The sequence below is a fragment of the Chiroxiphia lanceolata genome, chromosome 4, assembly GCF_009829145.1.
Source record: "Chiroxiphia lanceolata isolate bChiLan1 chromosome 4, bChiLan1.pri, whole genome shotgun sequence".
NCBI lineage: Eukaryota > Metazoa > Chordata > Aves > Passeriformes > Pipridae > Chiroxiphia > Chiroxiphia lanceolata.
In genome coordinates, this window is record NC_045640.1 from 20,292,580 (window position 1) to 20,312,897 (window position 20,318).

At 39.4% G+C, this 20,318-nt stretch overlaps 1 long non-coding RNA gene across 1 annotated transcript; it reads left to right on the forward strand.

Annotated features, from left to right (window-relative positions):
- Positions 1 to 582: 582 nt before the first annotated feature.
- LOC116785957 lies at positions 583 to 18,171 on the forward strand. Its single transcript, XR_004356777.1, has 4 exons — positions 583 to 1,078; positions 3,593 to 3,599; positions 9,643 to 9,648; positions 18,159 to 18,171. It is a non-coding gene; the product is annotated as an uncharacterized LOC116785957 (long non-coding RNA).
- The last annotated feature ends 2,147 nt before the right edge of the window (positions 18,172 to 20,318 follow it).

Sequence of the window (20,318 nt, forward strand, 5' to 3'; positions counted from 1 at the left end):
TCTTTAATTCTTTAGTGATTTATTATAGAAATCTTAGCATTAAGTTTCTGTAGTGAGGCTTTGGTTCCAGGGAGGCTACAGAGATGGCTGCTATGAGAAGATGCCAAAGCTTCCCCCATGTCTGACAAACCTGCTGCTGGCCAAGGCCAAGCCCAGCAGTGACAGCTGTAACACCTCCACAGTAAGATAGCTAAGGGAAAGAAGTTATTTCAGAGAAACAAACAGCAGCCAGAAAAGCGAGTAGTGAAAACACATGAGAGAAAGAGGTCTGCAGACGCCCAGGTCAGTGAAGAAGGAGTGGAGGAAGGTGCTCCAGGAGTTGTAGAGTTTCCCTTGCAGCCCATGGTGCAGACCATGATGAGGCAGCCTGTCCCTCTGCAGCCCATGGAGGTCCACTGTGGAGCAGAAATCCACCTGCAGCCCATGGAGGATTACACACTGGAGGAGGGGGATACCCAAAAGAGGCTCTGACCCCATGGAAAGCCCACACTGGAGCAGGGTCTTGGCAAGACCTGTGGAGAGAGGAGGCCATACTGGAGTAGGTTTTCTGGCAGGACTTGTGACCCCGTGTGCCACGGCCTGAGGGAAAAGGGAATAGAGACGCAGCACTACACAAAGGGTTCAGACGCAGCTGACAGGTCTGGATGCAATGACGATTTATTGAGAGAACACAGGGACTTATATAGGGTAAGTCTGAGGGGAGCATTCATAACTGGGGAGGAGCATGGGACTGACAACTCAGGGTAAGACAGGATTGGGAGACAAGGGAAAGGTGGGTGTAACTTCTGGGTATCCAGGGGAAGGGACCAATGGTAGCTCACTCTGCACTGCGGCAAACCTCAACCAATCAGTGACAGAGGAGCGGGAAAGCAGGGGAGAACAAGGTGGTAAACAACTTTTGGCGGGAAAATCTGAGGGACAGAGGGGAATAATATTGGGGTACATAAAACTTGATATAAAACCAATGATAAACTGGGGATTAACAGTCAGTCCAATAAGTTAATAGTCCATTTGAGCTCTGTAAATGTCCCTCCACGCTTGAAACCTCTCCCAATCGGTCTTCTCATTCTCCTCACCTGTGGAAACCTACACAGGAGCAGTTTGTTCCTGAAGGACTGCACTCTGCAGAAGGGACCCACGCTGCAGCATTTTGTGAAGAACTGTGGGAAGGACTCACACCTGAGAAGTTCATGGAAGACTGTCTCCCTTGGAAAGGACCCTGTGCTGGAGCAGAAGAGTGTGAGGAGTCCTGCCTCTGAGGAGGAAGCAGCAGCGGCAGAGACAACGTACAATGACCTGACAGTAATCTCCATTCCCTGTCCATCTGCAGCATTTTGGGGAGGAGGTAGAGAATCAGAAATAAAGCTAAGCCTGGAAAGGAAGGAAGTGTGGGGGAAAGGTATTTTTAACTTCTCATTATCCTACTCTGGTGCGGTTGATAATAAAATCAATTAATTTCCCCAAGTCAAGTCTATTTTCCCTGTGACAGTAGTTGGTGAGTGATCTTTCCCTGTCCTTATCTCAACCAATAAGCCTTTTGTTATATTTTCTCTCCACTGTCCAGCTGAGGAAGAGTGGCTTTGGTGGGCACCTGGCATCCAGCCAACATCAACCCACTGCAAGCTTACAGTGAATTACTTTGACTTTCAGTAATGTGTAGACTTTAAGTATGTCAGGAATACACAGCAAAACAACTTGCCTCAAGTCAGAACTAACCCTTAATAAGAAAACACGCAACTTTTTTCTTTGAAGGAGGAGATACTTTGAAGGGAATATTCAGCTTTTTTTCCAGTATTTCTTTTCTGATTGTATGTTAGTCCATCAGGACAGAAATGAAGAAATAATTCACGACTGAGACTATTTGACTTAACAGTCCTGGAATTCAGGGAGCTAACCCAGTTTACACCACCTACGTCTTCATCCTATACATATGAGGATGTAAATGCAAAATCCTTTAAGAGATGTAGGATTTTGGCATGTATTTTTTCTCAAAGAAACATGCTATGCAGCTGAGTAAAACATTTCTCATCGTTCCTCCTATTTACATTGACCCAGTTCTGGGTATTTAAGGTGTTCGGTCTGAGCTCTTCAATTCCAGCTTTGCAAAAAGGATCTTTCCAGATAGCTAGGAAAAATCAAGACTTTTATCCTGTATTAAGAGCTTAAATTTAGTTTCTCCATACTAGTTCAAATTAAGCAATTTTTCTTCTGATCAGCTGTTCTGTTTATCAATGAATGTGCAAATTAAAAGGAGAATCTGATAAGCACTAGTCATGAAAATACAGCCAAAGGAAAATAAAATGTATACTGTTTTCAGGGAAAATAGGTATTTGCATTTCTCTAAAAAGAAGTAACACATGACTCCTGTGTTACTAGCAATACTTTTAGTATATAGACAGTGGTCAGAACTGTTTTATATCCCTTTGTAGTTAAAGGAAATTGGAACTGCTGTAAAAGACTGTATCTGTTGCCTAAAAATTATATCAATGGTTATTATCAAATTTATTTATTTAATTTAATTTATTTATTTAATTACCTGATAAATAATAGTCGAGTGTCATGGTTTGAGATAGCCCAAATTCCAATTCCCTAGCTCCATCCCCCCTCCCACATCTCAACCCAATGTGAGATGGGTTTTTTCCAGACAAAACACAACCAGACTCAGAATGGGGAAAGGGAATATATTACAATGACTATACAAATAAATACTACAATACATTATACACAAGACTACAACTATCTCTACCATGACATAAGTATTTACAATGGATCAGATCTCTTCTCCCCTCCAAATAAAAGTCCAGGAGGGAAAGAAGGACAGATCCCTTCCAGTCTCTCAGGGCAGCAGCTTCTTCAGAGTAGCAGTCACTAAGCAGCAGCATCTTCTAAGGCAGCAGGCTCTCTCTGTCTCTTCTGTTTCTTGTAGCAGCTGATAGCTGGATCTCTGCCAGCACACACGAGGGGGGTATCCCCCTCGGCCACTCGTCTCTCCAAACGAGTGGTCTTCCGTGGGCTTCGTCACCCCAGACAAGGTCGTATCACCACGTCATATCACGAAGCACAGGGGGTCTTCGTGACGGTCTGGTATCTTCAGGAGATTCAAGCTCCTTGCAGGGCCTCTGTGCCCTGTCTCAGGCTGCGAGCTTCTTTGTAGTTTGCAGCAAGGGAGGGCCCTCAAGGCCAACCTCCCACACCGTCCTGGCTGAGCTCTCAGGACGTCCAAGCTTCTCAGCTCCTCTCTGCAGTGCATGTTGCACTTCAAGGCTCTTTCAAGTAAGAGTCTATCAACTTCCTCCTTCCAGGAGGTCTCAAAGGAGTTTTGGGGGGTCTGGTATCAGTTCTTACCCCCAAGAACTCTGTAGAACTCAGCTGCTGACTCTCCTTCCCTCAGGTCTCCTTCCAGGAGTCCCTTCTCTGGTGCTGCATGTCTTTGTTGCTTCTTCGGTTCAGTTCTGGCTGCTGCTTTCTCCAGCCACTGCCACGGCCACTGCCCACGATGAAGAAAACATCTCCCAGCATAACTATAGGCACCTAGCCCAGCATTATGCTGTTCCAGGTCCCCACAGGCTCCAGCTGGGGCTGGGGGCCAAAGCCCCCCTGTGGGGCTCAGAGCCCCTTCCTCGTGGCTCACAACATGGCCACCTTCTTCTAACCTCCAAAACTACAACTCTTCTCTTCCGGTCTGGTTGTGGTATGTTTACATTTTTGCAGGAGCGCTCATTGGACAGAATTTCAAAACTTCCAGGGGTTTCCACCCCTTGGGGTCTACCACTTTTCTTATCCTCTGGGGAAAACAAGGTCCAAACCACTACATCGAGTTTGATACAAGCTTTCGGTTTCAAATCTGTAGCCACTTTAAAAAGCATAAATATTTTCTGGCTGAACGTTTCATGAAAATAACCACTCTTTGTGAATCATTGAAAGCTGTACTGTCTCTGACTGACAAGATAGTGACTTACCTAGAAATTTATTACAACTTTAGGGAAAACTTCTCATACACTAAACTTTTGGAGAGACCTGTGAAATTCTTGATACAAAAGCAAATAGCATTTTGAGACTGTGAAAAAAACTATCTATTGGAGTAACAGCAATAATAAAAATATTCCTTATTCTTCTAACTGGAAAATAGACAGCTGAAATCAGAAAAATCTAGACAGGTAAGAAAATCTGTTGGAGGCATTCTTTGTCTCCTCTTACCCGATTCTAAAGGGCATACCCTAATTATCACTAATCATATTGAAAATATTTATCTGTCTTCTAATTATCTAGGTCTCTAGGCAGTATGTATATGCAAAGGATGGATGAAGAATTCTAAATACTCAGTTTCTTTCTGCAAAGGCTACTCACAATGCTGAAGCTGAACCCAATGTTAATTTTTTAAAGGGATGATGTTAATGAAGATGAGACAGGCAGAATAGGAAGAACAAAGAAAAAAAGACAAATAATAAAAACCCCAACAAAACAAGCCCTGAAAGTTATTAACAGCCAAAACCCACGCACCTCAGCCCACCAGTTGTAAAATGACAGCAAAAAGAAACAGCAAAAATAAGAATAATAAAATAAGAAAAATATGAGATAAGTACACAAAGGTAGATGTGTTCCCAGGGCTGAAAGAATTCAGTGAAGAACTGTGACAAGGTAATGCTGTCTTTTGCAGTTTTCCTTGAGAGAACTGTACAGAAAGAAAGCCCATTTTTAGTAAAGTTGTTACCTGAAATGAGACTTTTGGCAGCTCATATGGACTCTGGATTACATAACTGGGTCTTCACCAGGTATGTCCTATGTTCTTGCGTAGGCCCTTGATTTAACACACTGTCTCCATACACCTGAGCGTACGAGAGCCTCTCTGCTTACTGGATACAACATGAAAGCTGTTTTTCCTCCTCTTACAGTCTTTCTAGAATGCTGAAGGAAGCATTACTAATTTAAATATCTCTTTCAGTTATGTTTCCTTATTTTAGTGCTGCTCAAATAACATTCACAACAAGTCTTTTTCTGCTTCCTTGGAAGCTTTCATTCAGACTGATAATCCACAGTATACAATAACACATACTCAGCTGCCAGCATCCAAAATTCACATGAAGATATGTGTGTGACAGCTGACCACAGTAAGTAATAGCCCTATGGTGTTGTGAAAATCACCAGAGCTGATAAACTGCATATATTTAATCAAAGATGAATGTAGGGTATTTTCTCACTATTTGAGTAACAGAAACTGGACTTGCAATTTATAACAAGTTAATTTTTTGTCTATAGGGACTGTGAGGCTAGACTTAGAAAACTGGCAAAGTGGGTCTAAGTCTTCCCAATAAAAATACCTTAAGGTTAATATTATCTCTCATAAGGCAAAGCAGCAATATTCTCTGGTACAATGGTAATCTGCATTCAGCTCATGGGTTTGACTTAGAGCCTTTGTCCATGATGTGCACAAATCCACTATTAGAGATATGCTCTCTCAGTGTTTGAAGCACTGAATGTATCTATCTTCATTTCAGTTTTCTAAGGCTTAGAGTGTTGATGGCATGTACATAACCCCATGTGGGAGAGAATTATGTAAAAGTATACTCCCTTCTTGTAATTTCTTAAGCTTTTGGCCAATTTCAACCAAGTTTGTCAGAAGAATGGCTTCAGTAATGTCATACTTTACTAGGCACCTGAGAGTCCTAACCAAAGGTATCTGCACAAAGCACAGCAACTAGGCAGTGGGTATGAGTACGCCAGTATCCCTAGTTATATAATATATAATTCTATATAATTCTAATTATAATTCTTGTACATGGTAGATAAGGTAATTCAGAAATGAACTCAGAGAAAGCATTATCACTAATGCTCCAGTGAATAAGCCAACTAGTCATTGCCACAGGTTAGGAATAAACTTCTATTTTATTCTGTTGCTATGTCAAGTCGTCTGAGATGCTCAAGGCAATTTATTCCTTAGAGCTTAAATTCACAAAGGTTAATATCAATACAATTTAGGCATCCAAATGGCTTTGGCAATGTGAGCATAAATATGAGATGCTTATTTTTGTTATCTGTTGGAACATCTGACATAGGCCACTATTAGAAATACGATACTGGATGAAATGGGCCAGTGGTCCTTGTGTCTTTCTTTCTGTCACTTTAGCACAGCCTGAAAATCTGACAAGACTACCAGTAGGAAGAAATTAAATAACAGAATGCCAGGAACTTTCCAAACCATCTGTTTGTGCTGTAAAACTACTAATAGCAGAGAGGACCTTTGATTCTAAGCATTTATTAAATTGTGAAACATTATTTTAAAGTAATGAACTGACTAAAACTAGTCACCTTTTGAAAAAATTGAATACTTTCAGATACATTGGTCGGCATTCTTGCCCCTCTGAACTGCCCTTTTATCTCACAACACTGTTCCTAGTTATCTTCACATGGTATTTTTTTTCAGCTATACACATGTACTACAGAATCACAGAATATACTGAGTTGGAAGGGACCCACAAGGATCATTGAGTTCAACTCCTAGCCCTGCACAGAACCATCCCCAAGAGTCATACCATGTGCCTGAGTGTATTGTTGAAATGCTTCATGAACTCTGTCAGGCTTGATGCTGTGACCACTTCCATGGGGAGTCTGTCCCAGTGCTCAACCACTCTCTGGGTGAAGAACTTTTTTTCTAATATCCAACCTTAACCTCCCCTAACAAAACTTCAGGCCATTCCCTCAGGTCCTGTCCTGAGGTCCTCTGTCTCCTCTTCTTCAGACTGAACAGAACAAGTCACCTCAGTCTCTGCTCATATGGCTTCTCCTCAAGGCCCTTTATCATCTTTGTTGCCCTCCTTTGGATGCTCTCTAATAGCTTAATGTTTTTCTTATATTGTGGAGACAAAACTGCACACAATATTCAAGGTGAGGTTGCACCAAGAAGATAGAAAAGATAATTGTAGGACTGTCTTACTAATTACTAACAAGTAGGGTGTGCTACTCTTTGTACCAAACATTTTATCTAGGTCAGGTGTAATTAAAGGTCTGTATTTTTCTGCTCTGAGCTGTAAAAAGTACCATGGAAAAGACAGGATGTCTCAGACTAAGAAAGCTACTACTTATCTCAAAAGTAACAATCAAAATAACACTATCATATGCAGAATATATGTGCACACCCAGAACAGTATTAGGCATCATGAATAAGAAGCAATGAGCTGAGTAACACTGGGGTTAAAGGTGTGTTAACCTATTTCCCCTGTCCTTTAGCACATGCTGACACCGAGTGTACTGCTAGTGATAAAACCCATCTTCTCTCTATTTTTTTTGATCCTATACAAAAGATGCAAGGAACAGTAGAGAAGTTATGGCACTTGAAACATGTATCATTCTCTTTAGGTCTTCTGAATTGTTGTCCATTCCTCACATTAGCAGACATTTGGTCCCACACTCATTACATGACCAAAAGGATTGAACTGCTTTACTGTCCTTCCCCAGGCATTTCATCTATTCACACCCAAGCTATGTTTATGTTTTACAAGCTCTCTTATATATACAGATTGAGCTAGGAATGAAAATCTAGTGTGTGCAACATATATGCTTTCAAACTTGAATAAGGACCCACAAAGTCTGGAACAATCTTATTCTATCAAGGCTCTAAAAATTTACATGCAATACTGTCACAGTGTTTGAATGATAAACACGTTTGCAAAATTGCGGTTTCTTCATAAATAATCTGTGTATCCAAAACAGCCAGTGTAATTAAAACCCTTAATATTTACACAGAATTATTCTGCTATGGTAATAAACTTTATCTGTAACTCCTATCTATTTTGAAAATTGTCTTTGAAAAGATAAAATAAATATCCATGATTCAACTGTTTGTTAAACTGTCTAATACTTTATGAGCACAAATCCCAGCATGCTCACAGCAAATACTGGTTTTGTACACGTTTTTAGTTTCTGAAATCTTCTGTGTGGGTCTTGTACAGAGGGATTCTGTCATTGCACTTTGCTTTGGTATTTAAAAGCCTCAAGTTAAAAACATTTGTAATCAAAAGTGGCAGGGATTTTGTAAACAATTTTTTTTCTCTCTTCTTATTGTACTTAGCAAAGGAAATGATACTTTGAATACAGATATAAATACTTGAATTAATTCCTGAAAGAAGAAAGCAAAAAGAACATCATACCAAAAAATGAGTGCCCCATAATCCAGCTTCTTCCCACAGACTGTATAAATTGGAGGGGCAGATGAAAAGTAGAGAAAAGGGTGTTATTGTGAAGCAATAACCAGTTTTATGAGACTTTTTTATTTTTTTTTTAACCCAGTAAAATGGTTAGTAATCTGCAAAGATTTTATGTAGTGTTTGGTCTTTAATTTAAGAGTTTTTAATCTTATAGCTTTTATATTTATAAGAAGACATATAAGCATACCTGCTCCTCTGTTTATGGGTTATCAGTGTCCATTCATTAATTCATTCTTGCAGATCCTTCAAGGTCCTGCTTTGAGCAGAAAACTAAGGGGAATAAGGGATGGATTTAGCACCAATAAAGACAAAGTAGAAAGTCTGACAGACAATCACCACAACAGAGGAATATATGATCATGAAAATTTTCTGATCGCTTGGTAAATGGACTTCGGATTCAAAATAAAAAGGGCAACCAAAGCCAGCCCAGTATGTTCTCTTCTCTTACCTGAGCCAGATACAGATGTCCAGTGATAACAAACACCCAAAGACACAACGCCCAAGAACTTTCAACAGCGTTGCGAAGACCAGTGTGCCATAGCTCAGAGATGAGAGCAGAATAAGAATAGCAGTTCAGAGATGGAGAAGTCCCTGTGGGAAGACCTGAAGGAGTTTAGCAGTATCAGGACTTTTTCTGTCTAAAGAAAGATTTATCCATAGAAGATTTACATAAGTAGTCACTGGATAGCTTCAAGTAATAGAGCCACATATGCAATACAAACAGTTTGCAATAGTTGTTAGAACAAATTTCTTTCATATTGTTGCATCTCATCTGTACTGCTTACCACCCACTTCTTAATCCTTCCCAGATTTATAAGTGACTACTGGGCTATTTGTCTCATCATAGAAAATGTGGACAGTCTGATCTAGAGAAAAATAAACAAAAGAATTCTCTATCAGGAAATATCAGTGTGGAATAGTTATGCACTAAACAGCAGTGGAAAAAGCCACAAGAAAGAGAAGCTGGCAGATCACAAGATTTTTAAGCCCTAATAGTAAATACATATTTCATAATCACTGCATGTAAATGTGAAATTTGTCTCACATGTTGCTTTTTTGTGTGTGACGGCAGAGCACAGCTGTTAGTCACCTGTGATTTACATTCAGAGGATAAAAATTTTCTCTATGAGTTAGGTGACATGTATGCAGAAGACAGTAAACAGTGCGGAAAAAACAAAATGCAGTAATGAAGAGAAGAAAATTAAGAAATCTGAGGTAAATTTTATCATACTGTGACTTCCAAGGTTTCACTTGTCAGATTCTTGATGGGAATACCTTATTCATTAGAATAAGGAGTATTTAAGGCTCAATTACTTAAAAAAAAAATCCAGCGCAGCACCCAAAGGGTCAGATTCTCTAGTGGATCTTTGTTCAGTGAAATTAACAACCTTATTTCTGTCATGAATGAATTTTTAGCTGAAAGTATTTGTTACATGTACAGGTTTGTGTGAGGTCCTGGGTCTGAATCTCACTGAATTATTGATATCAGTCGGAACCAACTCACTGTGTGTGTGTGTGTGTGTGTGTGTGTGTGTGTGTGTGTGTGCATGTGGGAAGGGCTGGGCCTGGACCTGCAGGTCCATGGTAAGGGCTGCACACAAGGCCTGTGCTGAGGGCACAGGGCAGAGCTGAAGGCAAGGCCTGCTGCCCATGCAGAGCACATGGCAGAGCTGAAGGCCTGTAGCTGGGCTGTCAGTCAAGGCAGAGCTGCCTGGCAGCCCATCCACACCACACTCCTGCAGCCTGTGACTGCTACAGCACAACTCACTCTGGCCTGGAAGGCACTGACCGGATATCCTGCCTGGGAGGGAAAACTGAACTCCATAAATACACAAGACTCCATGTGGTCTATTCTCTTCCTCTCTTCTCCCTCTTCTGCCTCTCCAGTTGGCACCATGCGAATCATCGAATCCTGTCAGAAACTATTCTCCTCTCCTTTCTCTCTCTCCTTCTCTCTTTACTCCTTTTAATCTGTTTTCTTCTGTTACGCTTTTCCTTCTCTTGTGGGTAACTTAAAACCAATGAATTGTGTTTTACTAAAGCTAATACATTGATTGTTTTTAGTGGGTGTTTCCTGTGGAATGGGTCTTTGTGCTGAATGTTTGAGTGAAATGCTTTTTTCTTGGTTGCATTTTACTCCTGTAAAAACCTTTTGCCAAAATATCTTATTTTTCTCACTAAATTAAAAAGAATTTCTCTTAGAGAAGAGTGTGTGACTCTTTCTCTGGACGCTTTTTAGAGGTTATAACGAACCAAAAGGCTTTTAAAAGTCTTAAATAAAAATATAACTGCTCTGGGCTGTTTATAGCTTAATCTGGAGTATAACAGTTTGCATACCAGTTCCCCGTCTGCAACTTCTGAGCAGGGGAATAGCATCTTGAAGAAAAAGAAGCTGTGCATTGCATCTACATTACTACCAGCTCACCCAAACATAACTCCTAACACAAAATACATTGATTACATTCTTCAATTGCATTCTAAAGAACTAAAGAACATTTTTAATATGACCTTTTGCCCCTAAGACTCAACAGAGATGCTTTGGATCCACAATGTTCCCGTAGTGCTGCTTCCAATACTTATTTAAATTCAATCAACCCTCATGGTTTACGACAGTGTAATAAAGTCATTGCGACATACTAGTTAGACACCAGTAACAGATCTGTGCATGCTCTGTCAAGCTGTTACAATTAGGAGGTAAAATGCACTGACTTTAGCTTTTTTCATTAGCTGTTTATGACATGGATCAGCTAAGGAAGTGTAACTCATTAAACCACATTAACTCAGTGATGTCTTTGAGTCTTGAAAACAAAAATCCCTTTGAATATGTTGATGTAGTTCACTATGTGATAAATTTGAAGAAGTCCTCAGATGATATCGAGGAGTAGCTGAAATGAGATGCACTTGTCATCTTAATGTTTATTGGCAATAAAACCTCATCAGAACAGTATGTGATTCTATTTCTGGTGGTAAGAAGTAAAAAAAAAAAAAAATAAATTGGAGAATAGCAAAGGAATGCTGAGTCATTGCCAAAGCTGAAAATCACTGCTTCCCCATGCTTAAGTGTGAGTATAGGCTTGATATGTTTGAGGTCAAATTCATTGTGATTAAATGGACAAAATATGAGTCAAAAATATTGCAGAGGATTTGTTAATTACCTAATCCAGAATTTTAATATAACTGATAGAGGAAACGTTGTCATGAAATGAACTCAGATTCTGTTCAAAGGAAACTTTGAACCCATCTAGTTGCTCTGGTTTCCAGATTTTAGTGTGACCTCTTTGTAACCAAACTGTAGAACAGAGAAAGACTGACAACTTGCTACAGAGCAGAGTCAAATGAAATTCAAATATTTACTATTTGCAAGCAAAACATTGATGCAAATTAAATCATGCTGTTCCTAGGAAAAAGACAAATAATAATAAAAAAGGTTCTAATTGCTGCAATTAAGTTAAATGCTATTAGAATAAACAGAAAGCTTTTCCAATAAGAAGCAGGTAAATTTAAGCACTGGGATTTTTGTTCATATTATTGTTTGCACTGGCATATGGCAAAAAATATTGCATTTTTCTTCTTCTTATCCCCAATTTGGAGGTCACATTTTTCAAACATGCTGGTGGTCAAATGGCAGTGATACTGATTTGGTGGTCAAATGGCAGTGATTTGACCTTGCCAGTACATTCGCCTCCTATGCTTTTTCTTTTCTAGCTATCACTGCATTTGGCTAAGAGCCAATTTAGCTAGAAAAACCAGTGTTCATGCCAGGGTTGATCTGTCAAAACAGGCATATAAGTGAGCTGATTGCCCAGGCCTTCTTGTGCCAGCTTTGCTCCCAAAGCCAGTTCTTCAGTGTCTCCCTTGGAGTGTTGTGTGAAACACTGATTGCATGACTATGAGGAGTTCACTCAGGGAGACTTCATATGCCATGCACAAATCTGACATGTGGGCCTGGGGGTCAGCGGACATGTTACAAGGATTTCTGCAAGGTGTACAACCTGTCACATGAAATAGAACTTCCTGTTTGCTAATGTCTAGCAAAGTACTCCCAGTAAACACAGGTAAAACAGCTTGGCCAGTATAAAAACTGTCTCTGCTGTTAAGAATGAACTTCTTGTCCCTTGTATTTTGATATCTGTTAAAAAGAAAATAGAAGGAATTTCAGTTGTTCAACTAGCATTCTTAAGCCAACAATAAAGGAAAATAATCAGTTCTCTTGAAATACCTTTCTTTTGCCAACTTAATGGACTATACAAAGTCTCTAATTTAATTTCTTGGGGTTTTATTTCACAATCTTAAATAGTCTTACTGATGTAATGCCCATTAGATTCTGGAAAGATGGGAAGAAAATAACCTTTTTTAAAAAAGGTACACTTATTTTATTCATATATTCTGACTCCAGAGTTCAAAAATATCCCAATTTTAATTGGTGATGGAGAAGAATAATGCATGAACACTTTGAAAAACCAGATTTTCAACCTTTAGGTAAAACTCTTACTACCTATCATATCTGAGTGTTTTCCCACTTAATTTAGTCTTTCCCTCATGGCTATGAGTTGTACCAGCCAGCATGAGAAACAAGAAGCAAAAGGCCTGAGAAAAGTCTAAGATGACCCTGTATTGTTTTCTTTAGGCTGTGATTTACTGCCCAGAAATGAGCTCAGTTATTCTGTTTGCACTCTTGCCATATGTGGGTGTAAAAAGGAGTTACTTGAAGCTCCAGGTTTTGTGTGTGTAGTGTGTCTGCATGTGATAGGTAGGCCTGCGAGAGTGATGGATGTGTGGTGTGCAGCTGTGCTTGTCTTGCTTTGCTTAACCACTTCCAGCTAAAAGTGAATGATATAAAAACCCTGGGTCATGGAAGAATAAACTGATTTCTGCCCATCAAGTCAGGAGTCCAGAATTTTCATTTCGTCTGATAATAAGTGAACAAGTAAGCTGATGGCCAGGTAACGTTAGACACTTTCTTACATTTAGTTGTCGTGGTGTGCTAAAATTTTAGCACTCTGGTTGTCATTAGCAAAAGAGAGCAGGATCTCTGGACTATTGCATGTAAAAAGCTGTTTCTTTAGAGTTGCCTTAAGTGAAGCTCTCTCCAGATCCCCAGCTAGGTTGCTTGCAGAAGTAACTCAGAAAAACCTCAGGGCTCACTGCCTGCCCCAGAGTGAATGGTATATAGGTCATCATGGCTGGGCTTTGTGAACAAAGATTTGGGAAGGACTCTACCCATGTTTGTTGCAAGCATGTTGATGCCTAAAAAGGCCAATACGAGATAGACATGTCAGGTTGCAAAAGGCACAGCAGAAAGACTCCTTAGGTGGTAAGACTCCTTAGGTGTATTCAATTAGGAAACCAGCCCAGATTCCCAAAGAGCTCAGAACTGCTTCTTGGTCCTTTTTTCCCCCCATGGCTGAGCCCATTTTTGACTCTGGAAGATTGGGCTTGTGGGATAGGCATTCATTACAATTCTGTACTGAGAAAGCAAATCGTGACTATTTGTCTGAAACTGAAGATTTAGCTCCGTTTTATTCAGAACATGCTGACCAGCATGTCAATAAAATACAGCTAAAATCTGGATAACCTATATTTTTTCTTTCAGTGTAGTCTTTCCAAATCAAGAAGTAGTGGCATTTATTTCAGGGAGCAAGTGGAGTCTTCACAAGTGAAGGCAGGATGAGACCCAAGGGAGACAGCAAGGCAGAGGCACAGTCCCCACCATGAAGAGGAGAGCAAGTCTGGTGGCATTACTCTGAATCAGCCAAAAGTCAAGGATTACCAAATGAGTCAGTAGTGCTGAGTCAGGAAGTGAAATCATTGAGACAAACTCGAGATTGGACACAGCGTTCATACAGTGTAGTTTAACAAGGGCCGTGGGCCAGAACCTGAGCTCAAATGCAGCTATGGACCCAAAGAGAAGAAGATGTGGGAGTGCAGGCCCCAAGTGAGACTGAGTAGGGTGATACTGGTATAGTCAGAGGTCTAATCTTTCCCTCTTGTAGAGCTCTGTAGTTCCTGTATCAGGGTGTCACCCTTACCCCTGTTCAATAGGTAGAGTCAACAGCAAGCTTCCTCCTCTAGAATCTAGTTTTTCTCTTTTAGGTGAATCTCATTCACAAAGAAATGTGTGGAGACATTCTAGCTCTGCAGAGTCACAGTCAGAATGTATAACCAGATCTGACCTCATTTTTGGATTTAAACAGTACGTTTCAGAGGAGTTTAAAACACATTGATCTCTTGGTTTTAGTATTTCTATTACTGAATGCAGTGTCTGGAAAGCTGATAAGAACTGATATAGATCTATTTGAGTTCCTGCCAATTCATGTATGCAATTTTAGCATTTTGCAACAGATGCTGTTGAGCACTTTAACTTGTCTGACAGTTTGAGAACTGTTTTAGAGCAGCATAGTAAATGAGGCATGTGAAATATAATGCCTGGATAATCAATGGGACTTACTCTTCGTATTGCACAAACTTGTACTTCTGCAGATCGTTTGTCTTTTAGAGATGTTCATCTTTTAAATTACTGTGCATAAAACAGATTTCAAGGGAATCAGAACAAAACTTGCTCAAAATTTTCTCTCCTTTCTTGTACTGCTTATTTGCTTCCACATTCTCAGCCTATTTCCCTATAACTGTATATTGTCTGTATCCTAATCTCACTTAACAATGTGATCATGATTGTTTCATTCAAAACCCATCATGTTGTCACCAGCATATCAGAGGAATTATTTTGTTTTCTCTGGTACCTGTTTCTTTGTACTTTTCCATCCTTCATGGCAAAACTGTCATCACATTTCCTCTCAATACTAAGGGAGGTTTATTATATCCATCAGTACCTATGAGATTATATCCATCAGTACCTATGAGTACTTCTCTGAAAATATTTATGCATCATTTCAGTCAAGTGGTTGTTGACTCCTGGTAGACCATTATGATAATGGCTCCAGTTGAAAAGGAAGATTTGGTACATATATAGGTTACCTTTTTTAAAAACAACAGAAACACTGTTGCTCAAGGCAGCAAGAGAAGGAAGTACTGTTCTACTTTTGAAATTCTGTTTGTCTTTGCATTTGTTGATATGAAACCTTCACTTTGTGCTATCTGTCCATTCAAGGACAAAAAGGTATTTGAATCAAATGGTGTCAAACTAAAGGATAAATGTACCTGTTATGACTACTTGTGCCATTGGGAATGGAAAAGAAAGGAAGTAGCAAGAGTTCTGGTTACTGCCTTACAGTGGCTTAGATTAACATAATCTGCATAAACCAGAAATTTTCCTTAACGGTGGAATTCTTACACTAAATGCAATTTTCTTCCTCTGAGCTAGTAACCATATTGTCAAGTGAAAGTTTAGTCAAAAGGATGCCATCCTTTAAGGTATACCCTATAAGTAACTTGTACACATTCGAAGTTAGGGAAAATGAATCCTCCCCAAAAGATTACTATGCCTGCCTGGATGTGATCAGAGGGCAGGGCAAGCTTCACAGCTTTTACTTCCTCTTTACTAAGGGTAAATCCCTTGTCAAGGGTTTACAGGTATTACCTGTTACAAGAAACTGAAGGCTTTGAAGAGGAGATGTGAACTGAAGCGAACTAAAATTCCTGTTCTAGGGTAAACTTAGTTTATTTTTTCCCCAGTCTTCACATGTATTTTACAGTAACTATGCAAACTTCCTACACAGTTCTTACTTATTTGAGAAGGAATTTTACCTGAATGTATGGTGGTGGCAGGGACTGACTAGAGAAGTATATATTTAAAGAAACAGAAAAATACAGATATAGTAAAAAAAAGGTGATTTATAAGTGTAATATTTGTACAACAAATAAGAAATCAAAAGAAATAAGTTAATTTCAAAATCCATAGAACTATTGATATCTCAATCCTTCTCTGTTATATTAATAAACATAATATAGTTTCATAGTGTTTACTTGGACCTCAAAACTGTGAACCTGACTATCTGATTTATCAAATGTATGCACAAATTCAATAGTTAAAAAATGTATCTATGGCTTAATTTTTCTGGCTGGTGTATTGTATATCAAAAGTTCTTTGCTAAAAATAAGAGAGAACATAGTTTGAAAACTCTTATGCCTAAACTTTGGAAGAAAAGATGATCTGCCTTTCATCCAGCCTTCACTAGCATGTTTCTCATAGGTTTTATTGTCAAGATTATAAATGCAATTCTTGATTTCAAACCAATTTGCCAGCAGGAAGCCTCCTCAGAAACGACATGTAGCAATACCTGCTGAGCCAATTGGCCCAGTAAGGTAACAAACCAGTCAAAAAACTGAAGTAAAAAAAGAAATCAACTAAAACTATTCACTATTTTTTTTCATCTCTTACTTTGAGAATCACTGGTAATGACTTTCCAACTGGAAGGGGTGGACTGTGCTTAAAATTTTGAAATTATTTGAAGAAAAAACATACTTGTTTTTGCTGTTTCCACATTTGTACCTATAAGTTATAAACAAAATATTAACCAGAAAAAAAGGTTAGGCTGAATGAATCATCAATCTCAGGGTTTGGGGTTTTTTAAAGTTTCCCGGATGTCAATATAAGCCCCAAAATAGACTCTGCTCAATGAGGTTTTGGATTTTGTCACATTTCTTCAAGGACTCCTAGAGTTATATCTAGATTAGGATATAATTTTAGACCACTCAGGTATCTAATCATCTTCTATAAACAAGAAAATATGAGCTACCCATTTTTAAAACTATTTCTTACACAGTATACTAAAGAAAAAATATACCATTATAGACTTCTAGATAGAAGCAGTCATAGTATCATAGAATGGTTTGGGTTGGAAGGAACCAGTCTCTTGGACTGAATGACAGTTTAACAAATAGTGTGTTTTGCATAGGACATTATGGACTCTGTTAGCTTTGGCTTACTGACAAAGCATTACTTTTAATTGATCTGAACAAAAATATGTGTAATCTAAAATGCAGGATACTCTGGAAAACATACATCTGAAACTAAATTTGCAATTTTCAGGCTTTTGCTTTGTTTCCTATGCTAACCTTCACTGTTTATATTAATTAGGTGTCTTCATGTTCCGGAAAAAAAAGCCTACTTACTGATTGAATGTTCTCTGTACCCCGGTAGATCATCTGGAAAGATGAGCTGTATAAACCAGAAATTCATGTTTTGATACCATATTCAAAGAAACTATATTGTTTCATCACCTTTATCTAGATTATCATTAACAAAATATATTGCCATAATAAACCTTGGAATATTTTGAATCATTCTAGAGTGTTAAAAAGGCTTTGTTCTTGCAGCAAGTCCCTCCTTTATAACCAAAAACCTGTAGTCAATGTATTAAGGACATTTTGCTTTTATATTGACTCTTTGTCACCATCTTTAATATGTCACCATCTTTTTGTTTCTCTTTAAATGATTAGACAGGCACCTCTGAAGTAAGATTTTACACTGTAGTGTGATTTTTCATGGATTCAAGGACAGAAGGGTCCAACCTGATCCCCTGTATACCACAGATTATTCATCCGCTCATTTGCTCCATAGCAAGACCAGTGACCTGTATTTCTCTGAAACATGCTTTCCAGCAGGTGTCCTTCTGTAACTTAAAGACTATCCATACCTTCTCTTGATATTCTATTCCAATGGCAAAATTGCTTAAAGATCACTTAAACCACTATGTCTTATGTCTATGCTTCGTTTTTAATCACAGTTAATGAGTCTCTAGTTTACAGACCTGGGTTATAGATAGGTCTTTCTTAATGAAGATAACAACAATTTAACTAATAAGTTGGCATTTTTTTCCTTGTGAAATTATTTATCTAAAATAAGTTCTCAGTTTCCTTTTGATAGATTCTTTTTCTTTCAACCTCTCTATTATTTTTTAGGCTACTCATCTGCTTTGTTTTCTCTCTCTCCCATATCCTTTAAATATGTGCATAGTGGAAATGAAAGGACTAGTCAAATATCAGTTTCTGTAACAGATATTGAAGAGATGAAAAGTCTTAATAAGCACTATTTAATTTTTCACATTTATGGTCCTCATTAGTTCTTTCACCACCACATTGTATGAGTGATTATGGGGTATTTCTTTATGCAAATATTCTTTGAAACCCAGACTTCATCTTTGGGGTTGTTGGCTCTATTCCATGGTCCTAAATTAAGAATTTTGTATTATTTGCCTTAAAACACATTTTAATATATTTAGATTTAGCTAGTCCTCATGAATTCCAACCATGTCTTGAAGATTCGCTTGACTGTAGACAACTTTGTATTCAAGGCAGAAATTTAGGCATTGTTAGGGGGTGATTGTCTGAAATCAGATAAGTCATACCCTAGAAATGTCTAACTCCTTTTTGCAGAACACAAACATAGTTGGTCTACGACTAACTTACATGAATGTAGACATGGTAAACATCTACCTGTAGTAAAACACACCCTTTATAGGTCTTTATGCAGGAATGACTTTAAGTTTGTGGCTATAACTTACATTAAAAATATTGAGTACCATATAAATGGGGTGTGGGGGTGTGTGGGGTGTGTGGGGTATATAGGACTATCTGCTCCTTAAATGCTATCTAGTCAAAGACAGTGCAAAAAGGAGTAAAGATAAAAGGAAGAAGCTATGAAAGAGCATGCAGAGACACAAACCTGACCAACAAATGATAAGGGTGGCAGCAAAGAAAACAAAACCTGGTCAGTCACATTAATTGGTATGGTTGTGTGGAACACTAGACTGCTTATATCATTGAGGTTCTCTGATCTAGGACTTTGTCAAAAGCAATGAAAAGGAGAAGAGAGGGGAGCAATAAGAAAACATAGAGACACAAATGTGACAGACAAACCTAATGGGGCAAAGACATGAAATAAAATGGGCCACTCATACTAACTGATGGGCTATCAGAAAACTGCAGGTAAAATGTGACTTTGTAACTGATAAGTTTGCAAACCCAAATGTCCAGGATGTTGCAGGGGGTACTGCCCAAACTGATGGGGGAGTGTTCAGGGGAAGAGAATTGGTTAAAAGGAGGTTGGTCACTTTTAAAACAGAGCTGGTCAGTATACTTCTCTGACTGAGCCCTGCACCTGATCACCACAGTCTATCAATTTTCTAATTAAATCCTGTCTCAAAAATACCTGTCACCTCACTGTGTGTGAGTGCTGCAAGGACCAGGTGCCAGCTTCTGGATGGGACCAGAGTGAGTGGATTTGGGGCCAGCAGCTTGAGTCAGACTGGGGTTGTGGGCAACCCTGGCCTGAGGAGTCTTTTACTGGAGCCAGTGGAGTCACTATGCCACCCACTGGAGTGAGTGGGGGTCTTGGTCCCAGCCTCTGGGGCAGGGATGCTAGCCCCTCTGAAAAAACAGCTGCTGTTTGGTGCTGGTTGCTGGTGTGTGTCAAGTTCCCATATCTCCTCTAAACTGTGTGTGAAGGGGTGTGCAACATTTGTCAGTAAACCTCAACATGGACCAGTCAGTCATGGGTTCAGGTTAGAGCATCAGGCAGGGAGAGGGCTCAGACTGGTATTTGGAGGAACCATGAATGTGAGTGCCTGTGGGATGAGTATGTAAGTGCATGTGTCTGTTGCCTTATGAGCACTCACTGGATTAGTCAGTGAGTTGGAGACTTGTGGAGTAGGTAAGAAGAGTGAGGATCTGGGCAGAGATGTTGGGTGGTCAGACAGTCTGTGCCAGTACTTGGGAATACACAGATGTGAGTCCTTGTGAACCTAGTGAGCGTTGAGCATGTGCTTTCACTAGTGACATCCTGTTTCTAGCAGCTGAAGAGGAGGAGGGTACATGGCTGTCTGGGCTTGTGCTTTATGAGCTTTGTATGTAGGTGTTGTTGAAGGCAACACCTTGTTTGCGGCAACCTGTGTGACCGACCGTGTCAGCGTCCTCTGTGTGTGTGTGTGTTTCTGGGACGCGCGTGCTGCTTTGCTAGTGGTCAAACCTGCAATTGAGAAAGAATCAGATACATCTCTTGGGCTGGGCAGAGACCTTGGATTTCCAGGCACTGGGCTGGGCTCCAGCAGCTGGGCAGGAGAGTCCTGGGGTGGAGCTGCTCCTAATGTCCTTTAGCAAATATTGGTAGGCTATATTCAAACAAGGTTTCTAATACTTTCTGTGGAACTCTCCGAAGAA